The 12,039-nt window shown below is 46.0% G+C and overlaps 1 protein-coding gene across 1 annotated transcript in view; it reads right to left on the bottom strand.

Annotated features, from left to right (window-relative positions):
* The window catches only part of LOC135513369 (transcription elongation regulator 1-like protein), a 131,458-nt gene that overhangs the window by 42,377 nt on the left and 77,042 nt on the right, over window positions 1-12,039 (bottom strand). The window lies entirely within an intron of this gene.

Raw genomic sequence — 12,039 nt, 5'->3', positions numbered from 1 at the left:
CAGAGTAAGTTACCAGACATATCCTGTAGGTCAAACAGGGACAGGGTAAGTTACCAGACATATCCTGTAGGTCAAACAGGGACAGAGTAAGTTACCAGACATATCCTGTAGGTCAAACAGGGACAGGGTAAGTTACCAGACATATCCTGTAGGTCAAACAGGGACAGGGTAAGTTACCAGACATATCCTGTAGGTCAAACAGGGACAGGGTAAGTTACCAGACATATCCTGTAGGTCAAACAGGGACAAGGTGAGTTACCAGACATATCCTGTAGGTCAAACAACAGGGTAAGTTACCAGACATATCCTGCAGGTCAAACAGGGACAGGGTAAGTTACCAGACATATCCTGTAGGTCAAACAGGGACAGGGTAAGTTACCAGACATATCCTGTAGGTCTAACAGGGACAGGGTAAGTTACCAGACATATCCTGTAGGTCAAACAGGGACAGAGTAAGTTACCAGACATATCCTGTAGGTCAAACAGGGACAGGGTAAGTTACCAGACATATCCTATAGGTCAAACAGGGACAGGGTAAGTTACCAGACATATCCTGTAGGTCAAACAGGGACAGGGTAAGTTACCAGACATATCCTGTAGGTCAAACAGGGACAGGGTAAGTTACCAGACATATCCTGTAGGTCAAACAGGGACAGGGTAAGTTACCAGACATATCCTATAGGTCAAACAGGGACAGGGTAAGTTACCAGACATATCCTGTAGGTCAAACAGGGACAGGGTGAGTTACCAGACATATCCTGTAGGTCAAACAGAGACAGGGTAAGTTACCAGACATATCCTGTAGGTCAAACAGGGACAGGGTAAGTTACCAGACATATCCTGTAGGTCAAACAGGGACAGAGTAAGTTACCAGACATATCCTGTAGGTCAAACAGGGACAGGGTAAGTTACCAGACATATCCTGTAGGTCAAACAGGGACAGGGTAAGTTACCAGACATATCCTGTAGGTCAAACAGGGACAGGGTAAGTTACCAGACATATCCTGTAGGTCAAACAGGGACAGAGTAAGTTACCAGACATATCCTGCAGGTCAAACAGGGACAGGGTAAGTTACCAGACATATCCTGTAGGTCAAACAGGGACAGGGTAAGTTACAAGACATATCCTGTAGGTCAAACAGGGACAGGGTAAGTTACCAGACATATCCTGCAGGTCAAACAGGGACAGGGTAAGTTACCAGACATATCCTGTAGGTCAAACAGGGACAGAGTAAGTTACCAGACATATCCTGTAGGTCAAACAGGGACAGGGTAAGTTACCAGACATATCCTGTAGGTCAAACAGGGACAGGGTAAGTTACCAGACATATCCTGTAGGTCAAACAGGGACAGGGTAAGTTACCAGACATATCCTGTAGGTCAAACAGGGACAGGGTAAGTTACCAGACATATCCTGTAGGTCAAACAGGGACAGGGTAAGTTACCAGACATATCCTGTAGGTCAAACAGGGACAGGGTACGTTACCAGACATATCCTGTAGGTCAAACAGGGACAGGGTAAGTTACCAGACATATCCTGTAGGTCAAACAGGGACAGGGTAAGTTACCAGACATATCCTGTAGGTCAAACAGGGACAGGGTAAGTTACCAGACATATCCTGTAGGTCAAACAGGGACAGGGTAAGTTACCAGACATATCCTGTAGGTCAAACAGGGACAGGGTAAGTTACCAGACATATCCTGCAGGTCAAACAGAGACAGGGTAAGTTACCAGACATATCCTGTAGGTCAAACAGGGACAGGGTAAGTTACCAGACATATCCTGTAGGTCAAACAGGGACAGGGTAAGTTACCAGACATATCCTGTAGGTCAAACAGGGACAGGGTAAGTTACCAGACATATCCTGTAGGTCAAACAGGGACAGGGTAAGTTACCAGACATATCCTGTAGGTCAAACAGGGACAGGGTAAGTTACCAGACATATCCTGTAGGTCAAACAGGGACAGGGTAAGTTACCAGACATATCCTGTAGGTCAAACAGGGACAGGGTAAGTTACCAGACATATCCTGTAGGTCAAACAGGGACAGGGTAAGTTACCAGACATATCCTGTAGGTCAAACAGGGACAGGGTAAGTTACCAGACATATCCTGTAGGTCAAACAGGGACAGGGTAAGTTACCAGACATATCCTGTAGGTCAAACAGGGACAGGGTAAGTTACCAGACATATCCTGTAGGTCAAACAGGGACAGGGTAAGTTACCAGACATATCCTGCAGGTCAAACAGGGACAGGGTAAGTTACCAGACATATCCTGTAGGTCAAACAGGGACAGAGTAAGTTACCAGACATATCCTATAGGTCAAACAGGGACAGGGTAAGTTACCAGACATATCCTGTAGGTCAAACAGGGACAGGGTAAGTTACCAGACATATCCTGTAGGTCAAACAGGGACAAGGTAAGTTACCAGACATATCCTGCAGGTCAAACAGGGACAGGGTAAGTTACCAGACATATCCTGTAGGTCAAACAGGGACAGGGTAAGTTACCAGACATATCCTGTAGGTCAAACAGGGACAGGGTAAGTTACCAGACATATCCTGTAGGTCAAACAGGGACAGGGTAAGTTACCAGACATATCCTGTAGGTCAAACAGGGACAGGGTAAGTTACCAGACATATCCTGTAGGTCAAACAGGGACAGGGTAAGTTACCAGACATATCCTGTAGGTCAAACAGGGACAGGGTAAGTTACCAGACATATCCTGTAGGTCAAACAGGGACAGGGTAAGTTACCAGACATATCCTGTAGGTCAAACAGGGACAGGGTAAGTTACCAGACATATCCTGTAGGTCAAACAGGGACAGGGTAAGTTACCAGACATATCCTGTAGGTCAAACAGAGACAGGGTAAGTTACCAGACATATCCTGTAGGTCAAACAGGGACAGGGTAAGTTACCAGACATATCCTGTAGGTCAAACAGGGACAGGGTAAGTTACCAGACATATCCTGTAGGTCAAACAGGGACAGGGTAAGTTACCAGACATATCCTGTAGGTCAAACAGGGACAGGGTAAGTTACCAGACATATCCTGTAGGTCAAACAGGGACAGGGTAAGTTACCAGACATATCCTGTAGGTCAAACAGGGACAGGGTAAGTTACCAGACATATCCTGTAGGTCAAACAGAGACAGGGTAAGTTACCAGACATATCCTGTAGGTCAAACAGGGACAGGGTAAGTTACCAGACATATCCTGTAGGTCAAACAGGGACAGGGTAAGTTACCAGACATATCCTGTAGGTCAAACAGGGACAGGGTAAGTTACCAGACATATCCTGTAGGTCAAACAGGGACAGGGTAAGTTACCAGACATATCCTATAGGTCAAACAGGGACAGGGTAAGTTACCAGACATATCCTGCAGGTCAAACAGGGACAGGGTAAGTTACCAGACATATCCTGTAGGTCAAACAGGGACAGGGTAAGTTACCAGACATATCCTGTAGGTCAAACAGGGACAGGGTAAGTTACCAGACATATCCTGTAGGTCAAACAGGGACAGGGTAAGTTACCAGACATATCCTGTAGGTCAAACAGGGACAGGGTAAGTTACCAGACATATCCTGTAGGTCAAACAGGGACAGGGTAAGTTACCAGACATATCCTGTAGGTCAAACAGGGACAGGGTAAGTTACCAGACATATCCTGTAGGTCAAACAGGGACAGGGTAAGTTACCAGACATATCCTGTAGGTCAAACAGGGACAGGGTAAGTTACCAGACATATCCTGTAGGTCAAACAGGGACAGGGTAAGTTACCAGACATATCCTGTAGGTCAAACAGGGACAGGGTAAGTTACCAGACATATCCTGTAGGTCAAACAGGGACAGGGTAAGTTACCAGACATATCCTTTAGGTCAAACAACAGGGACAGGGTAAGTTACCAGACATATCCTGTAGGTCAAACAGGGACAGGGTAAGTTACCAGACATATCCTGCAGGTCAAACAGGGGCAGGGTTGGGCCCTAGGAGGAACGGGATCCTCAGTTGTACATAGCGTGACAATAACCATTTAGTTATCCAGACAGAAACACACAAACAGACAGATCTGGGACCAGGCTACTGGTAAGGGACGGGGTTGGGCAGTGAGTCGGCACAAAGGCAGCCCAACTACATGAAACCCAGTCGTCCGGCACTGTGTGTGAGGCTCCTGGGAGAGACGGTGAGGTGGTCACATCAGTTAACTCTTCAGCACCCTGGGTTTTATCCCAAAGAACACCTTATACCTATATACTGTAGTTCACTACTTTAGGCCAGCGTACAAAGGGAAAAGGGTGCTATATGGTATGCACACTTTGTGTTTCAGCTACTGGTTCAAATCTACTGGTTCATATCCACTGGTTCAGATCTACTGGCTCATATCTACTGGTTCATATCTACTGGTTCATATCTACTGGTTCATATCTACTGGCTCATATCTACTCGTTCATATCTACTGGCTCATATCTACTGGTTCATATCTACTGGTTCATATCTACTGGTTCATATCTACTGGTTCAGATCTACTGGCTCATATCTACTGGTTCATATCTACTGGTTCATATCTAATGGTTCAGATCTATTGGCTCATATCTACTGGTTCAGATCCACTGGTCCATATCTACTGGTTCAGATCTATTGGCTCATATCTACTGGTTCATATCTACTGGTTCATATCTACTGGTTCTGATCTATTGGCTCATATTTACTGGTTCAGATCCACTGGTTCATATCTACTGGTTCAGATCTATTGGCTCATATCTACTGGTTCATATCTACTGGTTCATATCTACTGGTTCATATCTACTGGCTCAATGTACTGGCTCATATCTACTCGCTCATATCTACTGGCTCAGATCTACTGGCTCATATCTATTGGCTCAATGTACTGGCTCATATCTACTGGTTCATATCTACTGGCTCATATCTACTGGCTCATATCTATTGGTTCATATCTACTGGCTCATATCTACTGGTTCAGATCTACTGGCTCATATCTATTGGTTCATATCTACTGGCTCATATCTACTGGTTCATATCTACTGGCTCATATCTACTGGCTCATATCTATTGGTTCATATCTACTGGCTCATATCTACTGGCTCATATCTATTGGTTCATATCTACTGGCTCATATCTACTGGCTCAGATCTACTGGCTCAATGTACTGGCTCATATCTACTGGCTCATATCTATTGGTTCATATCTACTGGCTCATATCTACTGGCTCAATGTACTGGCTCATATCTATTGGTTCATATCTACTGGCTCAATGTACTGGCTCATATCTACTGGCTCATATCTATTGGTTCATATCTACTGGCTCATATCTACTGGCTCAATGTACTGGCTCATATCTACTGGCTCATATCTATTGGTTCATATCTACTGGCTCATATCTACTGGCTCAATGTACTGGCTCATATCTATTGGTTCATATCTACTGGCTCAATGTACTGGCTCATATCTACTGGCTCATATCTATTGGTTCATATCTACTGGCTCATATCTACTGGCTCAGATCTACTGGTTCATATCTACTGGCTCATATCTACTGGCTCAGATCTACTGGCTCAGATCTACTGGCTCAATGTACTGGCTCATATATATTGGTTCATACCTACTGGCTCATATCTACTGGCTCATATCTACTGGTTCAGATCTACTGGCTCAATGTACTGGCTCATATCTATTGGTTCATATCTACTGGCTCAGGTCTATTCAGGCTGGATCTATGTAGAAGAGGGTATTTGCCTTGTTAACAGACATTATGTTTGAGACAGATGCACACACACACACACACACACACACACACACACACACACACACACACACACACACACAGTGGACGTCTATGTTTTTTAAATGTATGTCAACTCCAAAGTGTTTTGTTAGTAATGTCTTTTGGTCGATGTGTCGGTCCCCAGTAAGACGAGCTGTTGTCGTAGGCGTCAGATAACGGCCATTATAATACATCAAATAAATACAAATCAAACATTTTCAAAACTGTATCAGAAACAGCGTGGAAGCAGCCCGTCAGTATGTCAAGTTGAGACAACTCATGTCGTTTAAAGTTAACTCACCTTTGTAACCGATTATAACTAAACATACTTACGTCACATCAACTCCATTATCGACAGTACATGTTTTATTTTGCCTTTATTTAACCAAGCAAGTCATTTAGAATACATTATATATATATTTTTTACAATAACAACAACATATTGATTGCAGAGTTTCTTTCAAAGCAGATATATATATATATATATTTATTAGTAATGTCAACACAGCTCCAGGCTCATTTTGCAAAACGCAACATGTGGTCTCTTTTATATTCCACCCTTCCCGTCTGCCTGGCGAATTCTCCCTGATAAGTGCAGTTTGTTTGGAAAGGTTAATTGTGTTTGGAATAAGCCAAGGGTTGATGGAAATTACCCAAGCTCAGTTAATCCAGCTGCCTGTCTGCCTGTCTTTATGAATATGTATATTGTTTCTTTTTTGTCTGTTGTCAAAAGGCTGGAACAGACATGTATAATGCAAATTAGGAATTTTTATAACAATCGCTACAAAAACCCAGCAACAACATCATCAACAACAACAACAACAAAAAACACATTGCCAATGTGGAGAAACAACATGTTTCCACAAAAGTCAACATATTTCATCTTCATGGGAACAATCAAAACATTAAATTGTACAACGTTTGCTAATGTTGTAAAGTTGTTTAAGCTGGTGTGTGGACTGCTAAGCAATCAACCCACAATAGTTATACAACAGCCATGCGTTCAAGGTCTGGGAAACGGTACGTTCAATGGAATGGTTGAGTGTCAAACATACCCCATTCAATATATAGTGTCGTTATCACTGAGGGTAACAAAAACATTAAGAACACTGGCCTAATGTTTTGTTTCACCCTGTAGGCAGGACTGGGGTCTGAATGGAGAGGTCAGAGATTCTGTTCTCTACTAGAACCTGTAGGTAGGCAGGACTGGGGTCTGAATGGAGAGGTCAGAGATTATGTTCTTTACTAAAACCTGTAGGTAGGCAGGACTGGGGTCTGAATGGAGAGGTCAGAGATGATGTTCTTTACTAGAACCTGTAGGTAGGCAGGACTGGGGTCTGAATGGAGAGGTCAGAGATTATGTTCTTTACTAGAACCTGTAGGTAGGCAGGACTGGGGTCTGAATGGAGAGGTCAGAGATTATGTTCTTTACTTGAACCTGTAGGTAACACATTATATGGTCTGTACTTGGCATGTAGGTTTCTCACTTATGGATGGCACAAACTGCATTATGGGGGAAGGGAATGGGCAGGGTTGTATGTATATTAAATACTGTGGTATTTACTATAGTTAAAAAAAGTGTAATGTCTTTTTGCAGACACTACTGTATGATTTACTATAGTTTAAAAAAAGACACTACTGTAGTATTTACTATAGTATTCTACAGTATACTGCAACATTTTATAGTAAGTACTACACATGATTGAGGAATATATCAGTGTGTAGTGTAGTATTCTACAGTATATTACAGCGTACTGCAGAATTCTATAGTATGTAGTAAATTGTAATATGTTTTAAGGTGGGGGTTTAACAATATGTTACATTATAACACCCAGTCAGCCATCCCATTATTTCACACTATTCACAGACGGCAAAAGCAATGCAGAAGAATAAAAAAAACCTCAAGAGTGGATATCAGCAATAACAGATTATAGCGTTTATTATGCTGATTCAGAAGAACCTTCAGTCCAGCGTTTAGGGCTTGGTGTGAAAACAGCCTGGTGACAACACCGTAGAGAACCATGAACAGGCTTAGTCCCGCATCCCAAATGGCATTCTTTACCCAGAGTGCACTATGTTTGACCAAGGGGACTATCGGGCCCTATATAGAGAGTAGGGTACCATTTGGCATGTGTTCTTAATCTCCTTAATTCCACTGAGACTACTCTGTGCTCTGTAGGAGGTCTCTTCGAGGATCATGAATACCAGCGCTGTGTGCACAGAGTGTGATCTGATTGACCCAATTTAACAGAACTCCCACATCAGGCTAATAGGACTATCTATGAAAGCCTGACTGTCACAGTGACGGGAGTGTTTCTGCATTCCAAGTGGCACCCTATTCCCTATATAGTGCACTACTTTTAACCATGTCCCATAGGGCTCAAATATATAAATAGGGAATAGGATGCGATTTTGGACACACCCTATGAAAGTAGTCGAGAAAGTCCCTGATCCGAAAGATTATCCTTCTGAGGAGATAGCAGCAGCTATTGATGAAAGTCTGAGATGAGAGGAGGCCTTGAGACGACAGAACACCCCATCATAGATCAATACCATCTATTTTCTATTCTGATTCTATGGAACACGCCGTCATCAAGTCATCTTCACGCTCTCAAAGACCAGAGGAGAGACTTCTATCATCATGAGGCAGCGTGATGTCTGTCTCTGGCTGCATTCAGGGCGTAATATATCGAATTTAGCAGCCGCTTTCATCCAATGCGACTCACAGAGATTGTGTACGTGCATTTTATATATCGGTTTCAGCCCCACCGGGAATCGAACACACAACCGTGCCGTTGCAAACGCCTTGTTCTACTAACTGAGTCATAGAGGACCACTTCATAGCGTGTGGAAATCAGCCCGTCACAAACGGACTGATAGAGAGAGGAGAGATGAGAGAGGAGAGAACCCACACCCCGCTGGGAACAGCCAGGTCTTCACTACACCTCTCGCACACTATCAGATTGACAATGTGCTGTTGGTTGTCTTGTCGTATAATCAGTCTGCGACCCAAATAGCACACTATTGTCCCTGTGTCGTATGCTACTTTTGACCAGAGCCCTATGAGCCCCAGTTAGTAGAACTGCACTATAAATAGAGAATAGGGGTCCATTTTGGACACAGACAGTCAGAGCGGAACAGTGCCACCGACCAGGGGAGATGGGTTTGGGCTTTAGAAATATAAACTCCTCATAATCTGGTTTACTTTAATACATTATCCTATTAATAGATGTAGTTCATATGTTCATAAATATTGAATGTTAAAATGCTCCTCTGTAAATACCCACCATCCTTGTAAGTCAACATGTAAATACTGGTATGCTTCCCAAATGGAACCCTAATCCCTACAAAGTGCACCACTTTTGACCAGAGCCCTATGGGACCTACAGGTTAACTATGAATATGTGAATATGTATCACCATGGGATAAAACAGCAAGCGACCCCTCCTCCACTCTCTCTATGAAAACAGACAGAAAACACAGTATAACAATGAAGAGGAAGTACTGTATGTATTTCAGTAATCTGCTACAATTAACCCACAGGCACTTATCGTGGGCGTGTTGTACATTAGCAAAATACATAATGCAGTATTCATAAGGCCTCATTGGAATGGAATTCAAATGAAACTGAAATAAAAGCACTGAAATAAGTTAATAATTCCAAAGTATAAAGAGTAACTAGACTGCTGCCCCATCTGGTTCTGCTGACGGTTTTCGTTGGTGGAAGAAGGAGTAGACCAAAACGCAGCGTGGTAAGTGTTCATGTTGGAAATTTAATCAAAACTGAACACTAAACAAAATAACAACGAGGAATAACGAGAACGAAACAGTTCTGTCAGGTGATACACACAAAACAGAAAACAACTACCCACATCTCAAGGGCGAAACCAGGCTGCCTAAGTATGGTTCTCAATCAGAGACAACGATTGACAGGCTGCCTCTGATTGGGAACCATACCAGGCTAAACACATAGAAATACAAAACATAGAACAAAACATAGAATGCCCAGTGGGCATTCTATGTTGGATGTCTTGTTTGTCTATTTCTATGTCTGGCCTGATATGGTTCTCAATTAGAGGCAGGTGTTAGTCATTGTCTCTGATTGGGAACCATATTTAGGTAGCCTGGGTTTCACTGTGTGTTTGTGGGTGATTGTTCCCGTCTCTGTGTTTTGCACCAGATTGGGCTGTTTAGGTTTTCGCATGTTTGTTATTTTGTTAGTTTATCGTGTATAGTTTCTTTATTAAAATAAAATGAATAACAACCACGCTGCATTTTGATCCGCTCCTCCTTCCCACAACGAAAGCCATGACAGAATCACCCACCATAACAGGACCAAGCGGCGTGGTAACAGGCAGGAGCAATAAAGGGAGGAATGGACATGGGAGGACGAAATGTTTGGAGAAGGACCCTGGGATCAGCCTGGAGAATATCAAAGCCCCAAAGAAGAACTGGAGGCGGCGAGAGCTGAGAGGCGCTGGTATGAGGAGAAGCAACAGCGGCAGCAGGAGCAACAATATCGGGACTACACTACTTGGGAGGAAATAGACAGGTGGGCGGTCGACCCAGGGAGAGTGCTGGAGCCCGCCTGGGATTCACTGGAGCAGTGCGAAGAGGGTTATAAGAGAATGGAGATGGCGAAGCAAGCACAGCAGCACGGAAGGAAGCCCGAGAGTCAGCCCTAAAAATGTCTTGGGGGGGGGGCTCACAGGGAGTAGGGCTACGCCAGGTAGGAGACCTGCGCAAACTTCCTGTGCTTACCGGAGGGCTAGTTATGCTGTGGAGTACACGGTGTCTCCAGTGCGGGTGCATAGCCCGGTGCGGTACATACCAGCTCCTCGTATTGGCCGGGCTAGAGTGGGCATCGAGCCAGGTAAGGTTGGGCAGGCTCGGTGCTCAAGAGCTCCAGTGCGCCTGCACGGTCCGGTCTATCCAGTGCCACCTCCACACATCAGTCCTCCGGTGGCAGCTCTCCACACCAGGCTTCCTGTGCGTGTCCTCGGCCCAGTACCACCAGTGCCAGCACCACGCATCAGGCCTACAGTGCGCCTCGCCTCTCCAGCGCTACCGGAGCCTTTCTCCTCTCCTGCGCTGCCGGAGTCTCCCGCCTTTTCAGCGCTGCCCGAGCCTTCCTCCTCTCCTGCGCTGCCGGAGCCTCTCGCCTCTCCAGCGCTGCCGGAGCCTTTCTCCTCTCCTGCGCTGCCGGAGTCTCCCGCCTGTTCAGCGCAGCCAGAGCATTCCTCCTCTACAGCGCTGCTGGAGTCTCCCGCCTGTTTAGCGCAGCCAGAGCCTTCCTCCTCTCCTGCGTTGCTGGAGTCTCCTGCCTGTTTAGCGCAGCCAGAGCTGCCAGCCTGCATGGAGCAGCCAGAGCTGTCAGTCTGCATGGAGCAGCCAGAGTTGTCAGTCTGCATGGAGCAGCCAGAGCTGTCAGTCTGCATGGAGCAGCCAGTCTGCAAGGCGCTGCCAGTCTGCAAGGCGCTGCCAGTCTGCAAGGAGCTGCCAGTCTGCAAGGAGCTGCCAGTCTGCAAGGAGCTGCCAGAGCTGCCAGTCTGCAAGGAGCAGCCAGAGCTGCCAGTCTGTAAGAAGCCGCCAGAGCTGTCAGTCTGCAAGAAGCCGCCAGAGCTGCCAGTCAGCATGGAGCAGCCAGAGCCGCCAGTCAGCATGGAGCAGCCAGAGCCGCCAGTCAGCATGGAGCAGCCAGAGCTGCCAGTCGGCATGGAGCAGCCAGAGCCGTCAGTCTGCCAGGATCCGCCAGTCAGCCAGACTCTTCCTGATCTGCCAGTCAGCCAGACTCTTCCAGATCTGCCAGTCAACCAGACTCTTCCAGATTTGCCAATCAACCAGACTCTTCCAGATCCGCCAGTCAACCAGACTCTTCCAGATCTGCCAGTCAACCAGACTCTTCCAGATCTGCCAGTCAGCCAGACTCTTCCAGATCCGCCAGTCAGCCAGACTCTTCCAGATCCGCCAGTCTGCCAGACTCTTCCAGATCCGCCAGTCAGCCAGACTCTTCCAGATCCGCCAGTCAGCCAGGATCTGCCAGGGCTTTCCTCCTCTCCTGTGCTGCCGGAGTCTCCCGCCTGTCCGGCGCTGCTGCCGGAGTCTCCCGCCTGTCCGGCGCTGCTGCCGGAGTCTCCCGCCTGTCCGGCACTGCTGCCGGAGTCTCCCGCCTGTCCGGCGCTGCTGCCGGAGTCTGAAGAGCCACTCTGTCCCGAGCTGCCCCTCTGACCCGAGCTGCCCCTCTGACCCGAGCT

Source organism: Oncorhynchus masou, chromosome 24, assembly GCF_036934945.1.
Source record: "Oncorhynchus masou masou isolate Uvic2021 chromosome 24, UVic_Omas_1.1, whole genome shotgun sequence".
In the NCBI taxonomy this organism is placed as follows: domain Eukaryota; kingdom Metazoa; phylum Chordata; class Actinopteri; order Salmoniformes; family Salmonidae; genus Oncorhynchus; species Oncorhynchus masou.
The sequence above is the reverse complement of the archived record's forward strand: the minus strand, read 5'-3'. Positions and strand labels throughout refer to the sequence as shown.